Consider the following 14214-nt stretch of genomic DNA (forward strand, 5'->3'; position numbering starts at 1 on the left):
TGCAAGAGAAGAGCAGGGATTTTCCAGAAACCGAGTTCTATTTGTAAAGAAACTATTCTCTGTGAATATGTTCCTGATCACAGCAAATTGTTGACACAACAACCCAAGATGAGAGGGGGGCCGGCAACGCTTCAATATAATCACTTTCTAAGTAATTAAAACAGTAACTAATTTCTCTCATAATTAAAAAAAGTTTGTCCATTGGCACCCACATCCATCCTAATGCCATATTTAGCAAATGCTTTCATTTTTTAAACATATCACCTCTAATGCACCAGACTCCTATGGAGAAAGGCATGGCTGTAATTTACAAAACTCTTTCTTCCCTTCAGTTCTCAGCTCAACCTTCCGTTTTCTCTTTGAGTCACTGCCTTTCAGTCAGTCCTGAGACATTACCCTTTCATTCATTCTTCTTTTTGTAGCTGCAACGTTATTGCATAAGTCTGAAAAACATGTCACCTTGATACAGTTTATATATAGATTCTATATTATAAATTTTATGCACGTCATCTTGAAAATTTTATACAGTCTCCCAAAGTAGATCTATATTATCCCTGCGTCTATGTATCTGTATATCTATACATCTATAGATAGTTATAGTTTGGGAGACTAGAGCAATAACCAGTACAATATATGTATTCACTAGCTCTTCAGGAATATTTTACAGATTAGGAAGAAGTACAATAAATTTATCAAGATTAAATGCTTTACCCAAGGCCTCCCAACTTGTTAACAGCAGAGAAAGAACCTAAAAGAGCCCATTTTCTACTTCATACTCAGTTCTTTTAAAAACTTCAGTTAAAGTCAACTATCATCCATCGTTTTGGACCATGGAGCAACCTGATGAGGCTTGAAACCAAACAAATGTTTTAAAATATAAAATTCTTGGTCATGACTTCCTAGCTTTAGGGAAAAGGGCACATAGTACACAATCTCCAGGGCTGGAGATTGCTTGGGTTTTGTGGGGGGTTTTTTTGTTTTTTTTTAATTAGAAAGATTGTTCACTTTAATTATATCCTTTAACAGGATTTGTCATGTGGGTGTTAAAATAATAGCCTACATCCCAGTGCGAAAGGGCTGAGGGCTTGGCATCGTGTCCCTGAAATCAAAAAGGACATAGAGTCACCTGCCTCTGGTGGGTGGAATTGACAGTCACCTTACAGAACAGACATGTGTCCCTGACCATCAGGGACCGGCATTCCATTCCTACTTAAACGAAGAGGAAACCTTGGTAGGAGCCCAGAGTGACGTACCTGATAATCCTCTAAGGTAGCAGGACCAAGAACAAAAAGGAGAACGGAAGGAGAGAGGAGAGCTTACATGCAGACCAAGTCACACCAGCAAGGAGCTAATTCACAAGAAGTAAACATCAGTATCCATGCTGTAAGAGTCTGGGAAACTAAAAAGCAATTTTCGGAAACTCTCAAATATAGCTTTAAATAATAAAAAGCCGAAACCGTCTCTTACAAAGCAAAGTCTCCTTTGAAAGGATTCCAGAAAACCATGAAATGCTGTTGATAAGAGTCTGCCAATTTGTAAAGCTCACCACAATCTCCAGCTCACATTTCCCCCCTTTTTTCCCTCCTTTCTTTCAAAAAAAAAATTTTTTTTTCTCAGAGCTTTGTTAGTCCAAGAGAAGCTCTGATGACAACAAAAACATAAAGTGTTTTCTAAAGCTGAAACCTCTTTCCCCACAACAAGGCGGGGGCTGGGGGCAGGGGGTGGACACATTGGATTTATTCCACGGAAATGATGTTAAAATAGCATTTGCAGAGCCAGAGAAAAGGTTGTTCATGGAAGCTCCGGTAGGGATGTGTAAGCTAACTCGTAAAGTTTCTCGCCCTTATCAACCATTGTATTCAGGATTAATTATGGGTTTGCTCCCACCTCTCACTCACTAGAATGTTTACCCACCCAGACAGAGGAGGCTTTTTTTCAACTAAAGTCAACTTTTAACTAGTGGAGTCTTAACTTCCTTAAAGTTTGGCTTCCCAGTTGATTTCAGGTATTTTTCCTCCTCCATACTGACCAATTATTTTCACTTAGACTTATAATTGCATTGTATAGTTTAAAGGCCCAATTAATATCTTTAAAGCAACAATGTTAAGAGCATTTAGTGGAAATTTTACATTTAACTGTCAAGAAACAATCATGGCTTACATTTATGGAGCACCCTTCACCCTGAAGGGTACCAAAGTGCTATTACAAAATTCACATGTGCCATTACTAATTAAAGGTCAGAATCATGGCACCCAGCACTACAGCATCCTGCTGGAGGTGAAGAATGAAAGCCTAACACGGTAACATTTAAGAAAACTGTGAAAAGTCTCTTATTTAACTGCAGCAGGGAAGGCAGTTTTCCTGGGGAATGACTGGAAGATGGTTCCCCCACTGGCACCCCCCCCAGAAATGATGTACAGCAAGTTGCATAAAGGATTTACATGGGAACACTGAACCCCCTTTTCAGGGATGGAGAAGGCTGATCCCATGATACCATGGCAAATCTGTGATTACTTGCTTTCCAGCAACCAAAGCAAATTCATCACAGCAAATCAGAGTCAGCCAGCCTCTGACAGGCCATCCATCATCCACGGGCACTCACTCCATCCTCACTCAGGAATCTGTGGCTTCAGCATTGCCTGGGATGCCAACCGTGTACACTAGAAAGTGAAATCTTAACTGCTCCCTTGACAGAGCTTAGGACACGCCTGTACGGGGGAGGATGGGGTGCAGATGCAGGAAGACCGCAACTTTCCCATAGTGACCTATCCAACAGTGGATCACAAGGCTGAAATATAAACATGGGTCTTACATATGCTCATATTCCTACTAAGAAAAGTAAACATGACCCCCAGGGCCAGCCCCTGAGGTCTAAAGACCTGGTGGCACATATGGTCACCTTATCTTTGATAAAGGAGACAAGAATGTACAATGGAGAAAAGACAGCCTCTTTAATAAGTGGTGCTGGGAAAACTGGACAGCTACATGTAAAAGAATGAAATTAGAACACTCCCTAACACCATACACAAAAATAAACTCAAAATGGATTAAAGACCTAAATGTAAGGCCAGACACTATAAAACTCTTAGAGGAAAACATAGGCAGAACACTCCATGACATAAATCACAGCAAGATCCTTTTTGACCCACCTCCTAGAGAAATGGAAATAAAAACAAAAATAAACAAATGGGACCTAATGAAACTTAAAAGCTCTTGCACAGCAAAGGAAACCATAAACAAGACAACCCTCAGAATGGGAGAAAATATTTGCAAGTGAAGCAACTGACAAAGGGTTAATCTCCAAAATATACAAGCAGCTCATGCAGCTCAATATCAAAAAAACAAACAACCCAACCCATGGGCAGAAGATCTAAATAGACATTTCTCCATAGAAGATATACAGATGGCCAACAAACACATGAAAGAATGCTCAACATCATTAATCATTAGAGAAATGCAAATCAAAACTACAGTGAGATATCACCCCACACCAGTCAGAATGGCCATCATCAAAAAATCTACAAACAATAAATGCTGGAGAGGGTGTGGAGAAAAGGGAACCCTCTTGCACTGTTGGTGGGAATGTAAATTGATACAGCCACTATGGAGAACAGTACGGAGGTTCCTTAAAAAACTAAAAATAGAACTACCATATGATCCACCAATCCCACTACTGGGCATATACCCTGAGAAAAGCATAATTCAAAAAGAGTGATGTTCCAAAATGTTCATTGCAGCTCTATTTACAATAGCCCGGAGATGGAAACAACCTAAGTGTCCAGCAACAGATGAATGGATAAAGAAGATGTGGCACATATATACAATGGAATATTGCTCAGCCATAAAAAGGAAGGAAATTGAGTTAACTGTAGTGAGGTGGATGGACCTAGAGACTGTCATACAGAGTGAAGTAAGTCAGAAAGAGAAAAACACATACCGTATACTAACACACGTATATGTATATATATATATGGAATCTAAGAAAAAACAACAAAAAAATGGTTCTGAAGAACCTAGGGGCAGGACAGGAATAAAGACGCAGATGTAGAGAATGGACTTGAGGATATGGGGAGGGGGAAGGGTAAGCTGTGACAAAGTGAGAGAGTGGCATGGACACATATACACTACCAAATGTAAAATAGATACCTAGTGGGAAGCAGCCCCATAGCACAGGGAGATCAGCTCGGTGCTTTGTGTCCACCTAGAGGGGTGGGATAGGGAGGGTGGGAGGGAGGGAGGAAGACCCAAGAGGGAGGAGATATGGGGATGTATGTATATGTATAGCTGATTCACTTTGTTATACAGCAGAAACTAACACACCATTGCAAAGCAACTATACTCCAATACAGATGTTAAAAAAGGAAGGAAGGAAGGAAGGAAGGAAGGAAGGAAGGAAGGAAGGAAGAAAGGAAGACCTGATGGCAGAGACAAGTTATTCATGTATTCATTCAACAAACACTCGAGAACCTAGTATGTGCCAGATACTGATTCGGGCCCTGAGAATAGAGCAGGAAACAAAACAAACAGAATCTAAAAGGGTAAACAGAATTGAGGAAGGATGGTATAAAAAAATGTTCTTCCACTCAAAAATTATAAATTGAGCCCTTACTTTGGGCTGGCCCCACATGGGACAGAGAGACAACAGAGACCCTAAGGAAAACTGGTCCCTTCCTTCACAGAGGTTTCAGTCCAGTTCTGGTACACGGTAATCACAAATTCCCACAAGCCCATGTTTCCTGCAAATTGATGAAATGCAATGAAGGAAAAGTAGCCAGGATGAGGAGGTCCTGAAACAGCAAGAGACCACAGATGACTTGACAGAGATTGCACAATGGCAGGTGCAGCCAAAAGGAATGTAAAGTGACCAAAAGCAAGTCAGTTAGAAAAGAGCAAACAGCACCTTAGGAAGAATTTTTTCCAAGAACAGGGAGAGCCTGCAGAGGAGAGATTTGATAAAGAGTTGTTGAGCAAGAACCCTGGAGAAGATGCAACCACTTCTTCTTGGGTCAGGTGATTGCTTCCATCTGGAACCCGACTGGGAGGGTAGGATGGGGCTGATAAGCAAGGAATGACTTGGATGTCAGGACCAGGTCACAGCGAGCAGGCGAAGCAACCTAGGGGTCAGCATGCCTATCTGCCTGCCTAACTTCCCACTCGGTAAACTGCTTTTAAGGTCGGCAGGCGGATATTTCTCCTACCAACTTTACATACCTTAAACAGCTGACTGATTCCGTTGTGTTGAAGTGACACCAAAGAGAAGCAAGAAGGTGGTCATAAAGGAAGATTCTTTTTCAAAAATTTCAGGTTTGCAGCAAGGAGGGGAGAGAAAATTGTATTCTTTCCAAAAAGAACCCAAGGTACCTCCTGTTGGGGGTGGGATTGTAAAGAATGAGTCCATTTCATCTATGCAGTAGAGAAGACAAACTATGGGGTAGAGAACAGGGTGGAATCCCAGACAGAAAGCCAATCAACACTCCTGAATCCATATAGTGTTTCTCTCCATCGTGTCAATGCACATGTATCTCCCACCGCATCCGTGAACAGCAGTTCCAGTGGTTCTCCAACAGCAGCGGTAGCTGCATTGCTATTGAATTTCAAATGGCGCCATGAACGCACACAGCTTGAAAATTTCAGTAGGAATTGAAGCACAGAAATTCGATCTACTCTTCATCTTTGGTGACAACTGAATTATTCCAATTAACAATATCATGGCTCTTCCCTAACCTGTTACTTTTTCTTACTGTCCATTAATATAATCTTTTAGCAATGGTTACCCTTGTGGGCTGAAAATGCTCTTTCCTGCTCCCATTAACTTTATCCCCAAATGTCATATTCATATCCGAGTTACCTGAGCGAGCAGACAAAGCCAGGCACGGGATGACTCATGGGCAAGGAAGGCTTGGCCTGAGGCTCATTCCTCTCCGGATAATCCCTAAGGTAGTGTTACTTCAAGGGTTCCATTTTTGCCCCTTTTTCCAACTATGATGATAGTAGAAGAGACCCTCGTCTCCACATAAAAGTGTTTCAAACTCTAAAATATTTTGGACCTTTGACTCCAAAATCAATTGCATTCAGAGTTCTAAGATATATTAAATCAGGTATTCTCACAGCATCGCTGTAAAGTGGAAAAGAAATGGGTATGATAATTTCTATTTTAGAGATAAGAAAGTCAGAGTCAAAAATATTAAGATATTTATCTTACTCTGCTAAGATATTTATGTACACACTGCTCTATTTAAAATGGATAACCAACAAGGACCTACTGTACAGCACAGGGAACCCTGCTCAATATTATGTAACAACCTAAATGGAAAAGAATTCGAAAAAGAATAGATACATGTATATGGATAATTGAATCACTTTTCTGTACACCTGAAACTAACACAGCATTTTTTTTCACATCTTTATTGGAGTATAAATGCTTTACAACTCTGTGTTATTTTCTGCTCTACAACAAAGTGAATCAGCTATATGTATACATATATCGCCATATCCCCTCCCTCTTGAGGCTCCCTCCCACCCTCCCTATCCCACCCCTCTAGGTGGTCACAAAGCACCGAGCTGATCTCCCTGTGCTATGCGGCTGCTTCCCACTAGCTATCTGTTTTACATTTGGTAGTGTATATACGTCCATGCCACTCTTTCACTTCGTCCCAGCTTTCCCTTCCCCCCCGCCCGACCTCAAGTCTGTTCTCTACGTCTGCATCTTTATTCCTGCCCTGTCACTAGGTTCATCAGTACCATATTTTTAGATTCCATATATGTGCATTAGCTACAGTATTTGTTTTTGTCTTTCTGACTTACTTCACTCTGCATGACAGATTCTAGGTCCATCCACCTTGCTATAAATAACTCAATTTCGTTCCTTTTTATGGCTGAGTAATATTCCATTGTATATATGTGCCACATCTTCTTTATCCAGTCATCTGTCAGATGGATATTTAGGTTGCTTTCATGTCCTGGCTATTGTATATGATACTGCAACAAACATTGTAACACAACATTCTTAATCAACTATACTCCAATATAAAATAAAAAGTTAAAAAAAATACAGTACATTAATAAAGAAAAAAGTATTAAGGTATTTAGCCATGGGTAGATCTGTCCTCTGAGCTCAAGGCTCTGACCTAATGTAATGATGATAATAATAATGCAGCAGGCACTGTGCCAAGTGCTTTATACAGAGCATCTCATTTAATTATTGCAAGGACCACAGGAGGCAACACCATCATTGGTGTCCTGGGCTGCAGCTGAGGTGGCCGAGACCAGGAAACGTGGGAGTCAGGGTTGGGACCCAAGCTGCTTATCCCAGCATCCAATCTCTTCTCTCCTGTAGTAGACAAGCATTTATTTTAAAATATAATGCATTGACTCCATTTAATTTGGGTGATGAGTTAAAAAATAAAACAACTCATTCTCTAGAGAAAAAGGACCCCAACAAATACAGCGACTTCTAGAGGAATGGTAAAACAGGACAGCTATGTTAGGGAAGAGGGAAACTGAGTTAGATTTTGATGCAGGGGCAGCAGAGAAGGAGGTGAAATAAAAAGAAAGTGGAGGAGGCAGGTCGCAGCTGTGAAACCAGCTCCAAAGCAGAGGTGCAGACAGGAACTGGGAGGTGGAGGCTTAGGGCGGAGATGGTGTCACAGTCAGCTGAGATCAGAGTATTGCTACATCAAGGGATGAGTGCGTGAGGATGTTGCCGCAGTGGCTGGGACACAGCAGCAGCCTTCCTCATCTTGAGACTTCCTTTAAGTTTGCTCAGTCTCATCCTCTCAGTGCTTCTGCCAACTGCATCCTCCATCTGAGCCATTCAACCCTCTGGGCATCAGCCCCCGGGTCAGATATTCTGACCATATCTGCCAAAATTTCACGTGCCACAAATTCAGGCTCTGTCTCAGAATTTGCAGTTGACTTATTATCAGTGTAAAGCACCTAGACATCCCTCTTTTTAAACTTTGAATGCCCTTATGTCCTGACAATATTCCCCACACTCCTTCAATCGTCCCCCCGGACCACACCCTGCTTTACCCCCTTCTTCCCTTTCCTCCTCTCTTTTTCCCCTTGAAACATCTCTCCTCATCTCAAAATTCGTATTTCCCAGGTAACTTACAACATAAAAGAGTCTTATAATTCCAGTTTCTAATCAGATCAGTTGCCCAACAAATGCCTGTTAGGTAACCCTGAGCACTGTGCTCCAGGGAATGTCTGAGGTATAAGGCGGGTGCCCTGAAAGAATTTAGGTAGAGAAAAAACACAAAAAGGAACTCTGGAATTTTAGGAGAAAAATACCTCTAAGCTTCCTGGGACCTCAACATCCACGTTTATGTTCTAATTGTTCCTACTTATTCCTTTCAGTTTAACCTTACTAAACATACAGAATATTAAACACCCAAGAAATGTTCTCACATCCCTCACTGGCCCTAACAACAGACCCCAGCCCTACCCACCCCTACCCCATCCATCTTCAGAGATTCTGCCTGATTCTCTCTGATCCTTTCTTTCTGCGCTGACATATCCAGAATCTCAAGTAATCCTCATTTCGGAACACATCCAACTTGAAAACCTTCTTCCTCACAGAGAAATTTGCAGACTAATTAGGTAATGCTGTTAAAACAGTTCCAAATCCTTCAATTGCATAATCTCTGGTTACTTTTTTTTAATCTCCTTAAATTACTCTAATTTGATGTTTCTTCTTCGTGCAGTAAATTACCCAGAACTTACAATGGTTAGTCTCCTAAATCACCTCAACAGCAATGGTGTTTTCCATTTAAAACTCACAATAGCTTCTCATTTAAGTGAGTTTCAGGGGAATTTTTTTTCCTCCCTAAAAACAAATTCCCAGAAAATGTTCCTTCCTCCCCTCATGGGATCTCAGTGACAGCCAACGTTAGTTACAAGTAGCCACATCTCTCCAAAAAGCATGTTTCTGTTGTGTTCCAATACTGCACGGACGGCTGCAAAGAGCTATCACCAAATCTCTGTACACAGATTGCAGAAAACGTTATTTCATCCTAGGGATTATATCGGGAAGTGACTATTCCTCTTTTTTTTCATCTGTGGCTTATCACAGCTCAGGTGAGCGATGGAGCACAGAGATGCAGGGGAAAGAATGTCAACTACTTGGCAAGTTCACCGGCCAGAAGATTTCCAGGTAAGCTTCACCTGAGAATCGCAGAGCAGGTATTCCGGAACCCTAAGTGTGGGCCCGTGAAAATCATGAATCAAAGATTGCTCCCCCCAAAGGCTGGACTAGGAATTGCGAGTTGGTTTGCCTCCACTACAGAGAGATAAGCAACCGTGGGAGAGTTTCTTGATTTCCTGGGCTTTTCTTTTCTTACTGATAACGTGTGTTAAAGTAGATGATCTCTGAGGTTTTTTTCTGGCTCTGAAAGAAATAAATGAATAAAGTTTATATAGAACTAGAGATTCATGAATGGGACATGAGTCATTCATTTCAGAGAGGTTTTGAGTTCCCTCTGGGCAACTTTTTTAAAGTTTGAGCTGCAATATCAAATAATTTTGAAATGCATTTTTCAAGTCCAATTTGCCAGATCATATTCTGGGACAAGGTTCTTTTTAATAAAATCCAAACTAGGCTGCGGAGTTGGGTTTGGTGAACTCTATGTGGGCCGGAATATTTATAATATAATGTCAATAAATACAACTTCGGAGTGAAAATTTGAAGCGCTCCAAATACAGAACACAATCAGGCCTTCAGATAAGTAACCCCAACATACCAAAGCTATGATGCTCAAGGTAAGTCACCTTCCCTCCCTCCCTCCCTCCGTCCCTCCCTCCCTCCTTCCTTCCTTCCTTCCTCTTTCCCTCTCTCTCTTTCTCTTTCTTTCTTTTATCCCTTTTTTTTTTTTTGCTTCAACTTTAGTGTCTTTGAGCTCATAAGCTCACGTAGGCAAACAATCAGAGGTAAAAAGCATGCAGGACCCGCATGAGATTCTCCCTTTCTGCAGCGCTGTTCAATACAGTAGCCACTAGCCAAATGTGGGCATTTATATTTAAGTTTACATTAATTAAAATTAGGTAAGATTTTTAAAGTCCAGTTTCTCAGTTGTACTAACCACACCTCGAGTGCTTGTATTCAAAGGCCAGAGCTGGCTCCTGGCTAACATATTGGACAGTCAGATTCAGAACATTTTCGTCATTGTAGAGAGTTACATTGAACAACCCTAGGTGGCTGCCGCTGAGGAGGTTTAAGAAACTTCTCTCAGAAAAACAGTTTTTCTTTGAGACAGGCTCTGAGGTCAGGTTGCCTGAGTGCAAACCCAAACACCACCACCTGCTAGGTATAGCGCCCTTGACCACTCCTTTAAGGGCTGTGAGCCTGTTTCCTCCTTGGTAAAATACAAGTGTTAATTACACATGGCTTATGTCATATGACCCAGCCATTCCAGTCCTGGGTATATTTCCCCCCCAAAAAACTCCAGAAAACATTAATTCAAAAAGACACATGCACCCCAAAGTTCAGAAGCAGCATTCTTTACAATAGCCAAGACATGGAAGCAACCCAAGTGTCCATCAACAGACGAACGGATAAGGGAGAGGTGGTTTATATATATAATGGAGTATTACTCAGCCATAAAGAAGAATGAAACTTTGCCATTTGCAACAACATGGTTGGACTTGGAGGGTATTATACTCAGTGAAATAAGTCAGACAGAGGAAGACAAATACTGTATATCACTTATATATGGAATCTAAAATATAAAACAAACTAGTAAATATAACAATAAAGAAACAGACTCACAGATATAGAGAACAGACTAGTGATTACCAGTGGGGAAGAAAGAAGGGGGGGAGGGGAAATTTAGGGGCAGGGGAGTAAAAGGTACAAAATATTGTGTATAAAATAAGCTATAAAGTTATATTGTACAACACAGGGAGTATAGCCAATATTTTATAATAACTATAAATTGAGTATAACCGTTAAAAAGTGTGAATCATTATGTTGTACACCTGTAACTTATATAATATTGTACATCAACTATACTTCAATTAAAAAATATTCAGGGACTTCCCTGGTGGCACAGTGGTTAAGAATCTGCCTGCCAATGCAGAGGACACGGGTTCGAGCCCTGGTCCGGGAAGATCCCACATGCTTCAGAGCAGCTAAGCCTGTGCGCCACAACTACTGAGCCTGCGCTCTAGAGCCCACGAGCCACAACTACCGAGTCCACGTGCCACAACTACTGAAGCCCGCGTGCCTAGAGCCCGTGCTCCTCAACAAGAGAAGCCACTGCAATGAGAAGCCCACACACCGCAACGAAGAGTAGCTCCCGCTCGCCGCAACTAGAGAAAGCCTGTGCGCGGCAACGAAGACCCAGCGCAGCCAAAAATAAAAATAAATAAATAAATTATTATTTTTTTTAATTTAAAAATATTCATGGCTTATAGTGTCACTGGGGATTAAATGAGATAATACTACATGTAAGGCTCATGTCTAGGATCTAGTAAGTGCCCAATAAATGTCAGGTATTATTTTTGACATTGATCCTTAAGAGGGAAAAGTGAGAGTGAAAATAAATGGTCCTTGCTGTTTTCAGTATTAATGCAAAGGCCTGCTCTCTGTCAAAATGCTCTGTTTTTGGGCAGAGACTACGTGAAAATATTTTTCTCATAAAGAATATCCTACCTTATTCCTCATCCTTCACCAAACCCTCCCACTCACAATTTGACTCCTTATGCAAGATCTTAAAATTCATGGTATTGGTTTTACAATAATTTTTAATGTAAAGAAATAGGACCGAGGGCAGAGAGTCCACCCATAATCATATCTTAATGCTCTACTCATGGACTGAAATGTGAGGCTACATTTTCACTCAGGCAAATTGCAGAATTTGCTTGAAAAGCATTATATGATACATTACAGATATCAATTTTTTAATTGGGGGACAATCCATTTTCAGAATTTTTTCAGAAGTACGCCCTCAACGGAAACAAATTTAAGTTGATGGTGAGTATTTCCAGAGGGTTTTGAGGTGTGCATTTTCTTGCTATGCATCTCTACCAACCCCTCTGCCTCTCACCCACTACTCTGAACCATAATATTAAGTGGTATCTGTTCTAAATGGCCACTGATTCTCAGCCACCTTCTCTGCCTGCCAAGCAGCAGAGCTAGCTTCTCAGAGGACAGGGAAACCAGTGAGGCTTCTGTCCAAGCAGGAGCCCTGCTCCCAGATTCCTGTGTTTCCTGGAAGATCCTATACCTTAAAAGTCACTCACAGGGGCATCGGGAAAGGCCACAGCTGCTCAGCGGGGGTGCAAGCGCAGACAGAAGGCAGGCCTAAGAGGCAGAAGCCCTGCATTGCTAACTGAGCTTCAGCCACAAACATTTTGATCTTCAGCACGTTGCTTGCTTCCCTGTAAAGTGAAGGAGTTAAACTAGATTGCCCTCTCGAGTCCGTTGGAGACTCTATGGTTTCCATGACAAGATGCAGGTCAAACAGGATCTCAAACAGGTGCCTTTTTTTGGTGGAAAATTTTTGGTGAACAGACAGGCAAATAAAATGAAGCACAGTATCCTAACACCAAAGGGCATTACAACACAGGAAGGACGTTCTAGTTCTCTTTCATTTGGGTCTACGCCTTCTCACCTCTCCATCCCTGAAAGGACACCTCCCCTCCCTTGATGGGCAGGGGCCCCCACATAACTATCTCAGAATCCTCAACTAGATCCTTTATTGTGCATTAAATAGTAAAATATTAAGACATAAAGGGACATTTTTTACATTTTAAAAAAGACCCACATCAAATTCTTAAGCCGAAGGAATTGTAAATACCGTCCTAAGTAGTAGGAAGAAGGGTTCAAGTAATTAAGTGCTTTTTCCTGCAAGATCTTATGCAAAGCACAAGGAGATCAGCTCGGTGCTTTGTGACCACTTAGAGGGGTGGGATAGGGAAGGTGGGAGGGAGGGAGACGCAAGAGGGAGGAGATATGGGGATATATGTATATGTATAGCTGATTCACTTTGTTATAAAGCAGAAGCTAACACACCATTGTAAAGCAATTATACTCCAATAAAGATGTTAAAAAAGAAAAAAAAAATCTTATCTACTAAGTACAAATTCTATTCTGTCCAATCTGGTTTTGCCTTTACTTTACCTTCATAGGTAAATCACAGATGAAATCATTCATTTTTTTATTTCAATTTTTTCCATTAAAATATTCTTCTTTTCATTGTTCTACCCTTCAAGAGGCAGCTTCTTCACACATTGCCATCAATGAAGGATCTAAGGGAGGGGATAATTGTTTCTGAGAAGCCACACATTGGCAGAGGGGTAGGGTGGACTAGGTTCCTGCGCTGTCACCTTTACCAATGTAAATAATTTCTTTGGCGACAGCCTTAATTTTCAGGTCCCTTTACCATCCACCCACTAAGCATAGTATAAAAGCAAGATAAGTAATGATGAAAAGAAACTTTTCAGAAATCTGCCACATGGTTCGCTGGTTGACCATTAAATACTGGAGCCAACTGTCCTTTGCCTCAGTCTTTCCCAGATGCTAGAGGGCTCCTATTGGCTTAGGAAAGAGAGAGAAGCAACCTCCATAAACTACAAGTCCCAGGATGCAATGGTCCCCGGAGCTCAAAGAGATGTAATTGGAAATGATGACATCTTCATTTTAATTATGAGAATTCACTTATCTTCAAAGAGCTTTCAAATACTCCCAGCACTTCACAAGACCCGTACCACTATAAATCCAATTTAAAGTTGGATAAGAAGAGGCGAGGACATCAATGTGATTGGACTTGACAATAAACGTTGCCCACCATGGGAAACCTCTGGACCCCACAATTGTCCACTACGTTAATGTTCTAAGATTTTAGTTGCCAAATGAAACCCAAGAGGTCTTTCCACATTGCTTTACCATGTCATCAATTACTTTTTAAGGAAAACAATCTAGATGGCAGGAAACCCAGTCTTTCCAATCTGATTCTTCAGAGCCCAAGGTCTCAATGTTACCCCTGTAAGAGTGACATTTCTGCAGTTAAAAACAAGCAGAAAAGCTTTCAAGGTAAAAAATGGAGATCCAGGAGCCCAACACTAGGAAAACGGGAAAGATCAAGAAAGCTACAAAACTAGAAAGATGAATTGCTAATCCCCAGAAATTACAATATGGGGCTGTCTGAAGTTAGCCATCAAAACTCACTCCTCACCAGTCATCATTAGAACCAAAGCATCTCCTGAGATAAACTA

The sequence above is a fragment of the Monodon monoceros genome, unplaced genomic scaffold (genome assembly GCF_005190385.1).
Source record: "Monodon monoceros isolate NGI ecotype Baffin Bay Population unplaced genomic scaffold, NGI_Narwhal_1 Super_Scaffold_21, whole genome shotgun sequence".
NCBI lineage: Eukaryota > Metazoa > Chordata > Mammalia > Artiodactyla > Monodontidae > Monodon > Monodon monoceros.